The sequence below is a fragment of the Cebus imitator genome, unplaced genomic scaffold (assembly GCF_001604975.1).
Source record: "Cebus imitator isolate Cc_AM_T3 unplaced genomic scaffold, Cebus_imitator-1.0 Scaffold15, whole genome shotgun sequence".
Taxonomy (NCBI): Eukaryota; Metazoa; Chordata; class Mammalia; order Primates; family Cebidae; genus Cebus; species Cebus imitator.
In genome coordinates this window covers 4,104,110-4,107,672 of record NW_016107330.1, presented here as the reverse complement: position 1 = coordinate 4,107,672, position 3,563 = coordinate 4,104,110, and positions in this window count along the sequence as shown.

Sequence of the window (3,563 nt, the reverse complement as noted above, 5' to 3'; positions counted from 1 at the left end):
TTGAGGCAGGAGAATTGCCTGAACCCAGGAGGCGGAGGTTGGGGTGAGCCGAGATCGCGCCATTGCACTCCAGCCTGGGTAACAAGAGCGAAACTCCGTCTCAAGAAAAAAAAAAAGAAGATCATGCACTCTCCCCACTCTGCCTAACTCAGCAGGATGGCTATGAAATGACAGGGAACCATGAGGCTCTTTTCCAAGCCTCAGAACAGAAATAATATTATAATATTAGCTAGGCAGGAGGGCACACATCTGTAGTCCTAGCTACCTGGGGGGCTGAGGTAGGAGGACTGCTTAAGCCTGGGAGGTCGAGGTCGCAGAAACTATTTGTGCCATTACACGCTAGCCTGGGTCACAGAAGGCTATCCTGTCTCATAAAAATAATAATAATAATTGGCTGGGCATGGCAGCTCATGCCTCTAATCCCAGCTACTTGGGAGGCTGAGGCATGATAATCACTTGAACTCGGGAGGTGGAGGTTGCAGTGAGCTGAGATTGCGCCATTGCACTCCAGCCTGGGCAACAAGAGTGAAACTCTGTCTCAAAATAATAACAATCACAATTTTGTTCCAATTTTTCTGTACACACACAAATAATAACAACAGATAACACCTGCTATGCATTCAGCATGCATTGCTTCAAGTGCTGGGTGCATATTTGTTCATTTAATCCTGGCTACAACCCTATGAGGTGGATTACTCTATTTTCCATATTATACAGTTGAGGAAACAGACATAGAGAGGTCGAGAAACTTGCCCAAGGCAAGGACATCAAATCCTTCATTACTTAGAAATAACTGTTTAAACACTAAATATTATTGTTACAACTCCCTTTGGGGGGTTAGGGTATCTTCAGAAGAGTCTACAGAGCTCCAAATTTCGTGCTCGCTCAGACAAAGGGCAGAGGGGGTTTCTTGACCACTGATTTCTGTTGCTCTGGGCTTGAACCCTGTGGGTAACTCCTTGTACATCGGCTCTTCTCTGGCTCCTGATGAAAGCCCTGGGGGATCTGTTACACCTGGGAATGTGGTCATGCCCGAGTCACACTGGACAGCAGCTATGACAACTCTGAGCACCAGGGTGACAGATGTGATGTTGGTGGCTTCTTCACTCTCTGTTCAGAGGGTGACCAGAACTGTGATTTATGACATCGGGCAGATACAGGGCCAGTATCCAGCCCAGACCCTTGGGCTGACCCCTGCATCTTGCTCTGAGATGAAGGTGAGGGTCTTGGAAGTGTATGTTTACCTAATGCAATCATGAGAATGAACGGTGATAGGCACTACATACTCTTCAAATGCTTTGTACAGAAGAGATCCTGGCTCTGAAAATCCAAGATGCTGGATTAGGGGTGTATTCATTGGACCAGACTAGCCCTTAAAATCAATAGTCCTTTTCCTCTTTGCAAAAGCTTTCAAATTCCCTTCTGCAAGCTTTAGTTGAAACTGCCCCCAGATTCTCACATGTTCATCCATTCAATCACTCATTGATTGAGTCCAAAATATTTATTAAATGCCTACAATGCAACTGCCTTGAAATTGTCATTTGCCGGCCGGGCATGGTGGCTCACGCCTGTAATCCAAGCACTTTGGAGGCCAAGGCGGGCAGATCACCTGAAGTCGGGAGTTCAAGACCAGCCTGACCAACATGGTAAAACCCCGTCTTAAGAAAAATAAATAAATAAATAAAAGAAATTGTCATTTGCCTAGACTAGTAAAAAAGAAAGTTTGGGTCGGGCGCAGTAGCTCACGCCTGAAATCCCAGTACTTTGGCAGGCCAAGGTGAGTGGATCACCCGAGGTCAGGAGTTGGAGACCAGCCTGGCCAATATAGTGAAACCTTGTCTCTACTAAAAATACAAAAAATTAGCCAGGTGAGGTGGTGCATGTCTATAGTCCCAGCCACTTGGGAGGCTAAGGCAGGAGCATCGCTTGAACCCGGAAGGCAGAGGTTGCAGTGAGCCAAAATTGCACCACTCCATCCTGGAGACAGAGCGAGACTCCGTCTCAAAAACAAGGAAGTTTGTGCTTTGCACTATAGAATTAAAAAATAACAAGCCCCATGTGTCTTTAATTTAGCCTGAATATAAATTATGATTAGAGGCCACATGTTACTGTGGCAGGACACTCAAGAGAACATAATACTCTCATTATGAGAATGCAAAGGACTCAGTGAACAATTTGCTTTTGCGGAGATCAGCAAGTCTGCATTCCAGTTACCATTTCATATTTACATTAAAGCTAAGTTTACTCTGTATGTTGTCAAACTTATTCACCAAAAAGGGAACCTCTTTCTTATCACAGTTAGTGAAAATTAGTTATAATAGATGTAAGGACTGTGACTTACAACCTATGTATGTTTGTTCATAGGAAACTACATGATATAGATTAAAAAAAAAAAACTATTTGGTTAGAGGTGTCAGACATATTTATTCTAGAAGATTCTAAAAGGTTGATTTTAGTCATCAAGTTGACAATGATAAAGCCACTGACTGGTACCTCCCTGGTTTAGTTCCAATCAATCAGGATAAAAGACTACATTGGCCGGGCATGGTGGCTCAAATGTCTGTAATCACAACATTTTGGGAGGGTGAGGCAGATGGATCACTTGAGGTCAGGAGTTTAAGACCTGTCCAACATAGTGAAACCCTGTCTCTACTGAAAAAAACAAAAACTAGCCAGGTGTGGTGCACCTGTAATCCCAGCTACTTGGGAGGCTGAGGCAGGAGAATCACTTTAACCCAGGAGACAGAGGTTGCAGTGAGCCGAGATCGTACCACTGCAGTCCACACTGCAGTCCAGCCTGGGTGACACAGCAAGACTTGGTCTCAAAAAGAAATTAATTGGCCTGGCACAGTGGCTCACACCTGTAATCCCGGCACTTTGGGAAGCTGAGGAGGGTGGATCATGAGGTCAGGAGTTTGAGATCAGCCTGGCCAACATGGTGAAACCCCATCTCTACTAAAAATACAAAAATTAGCCAGGCATGGTGGCAGGCGCCTGTAATCCCAGCTACTCGGGAGGCTGAGGCAGGAGAATTGCTTGAGCCCAGGAGGTGTTGGTTGCAGTGAGCGGAGATCACGCCACTGCACTCCAGCCTGGGTGACAGAACTAGACTCCATCTCAAAAAATAAAAATAAAATAAATAGATTTCAGTTAGTTCCATGTGCCCCCTTGGAGGAAAATGGGATGCTGAGCAATGCCAGCAGACATCAAATCTTTGGCACTGAAATAGAGAGAAGAGCTCACCCTTGTGGAATCTGGTTTCAGCAGGTGTCTTCTGCATGGTGTATTTAGTGCCCCGTGTTTCACATTTTGGCACTTTTTTTGTGTGATGTCACTGTTGAAAATGCCCCCATGCATGGTGTGAAGTGCTGACTAGTGTTCCTAAGTGCAAGAAGTTTATGATATTCCGTATGGAGAAAATATGTGTGTTAGAAAAGCTTCATCCAGGCCAGGCATGGCGGCTCACACCTGTAAGCCCAACACTTTGGCAGGTCGAGGCGGGAGGATCACTTAAGCCTACGAGTTCAGGACCAGCTTGGGCAACATTGTGAGACCCTGCAAAA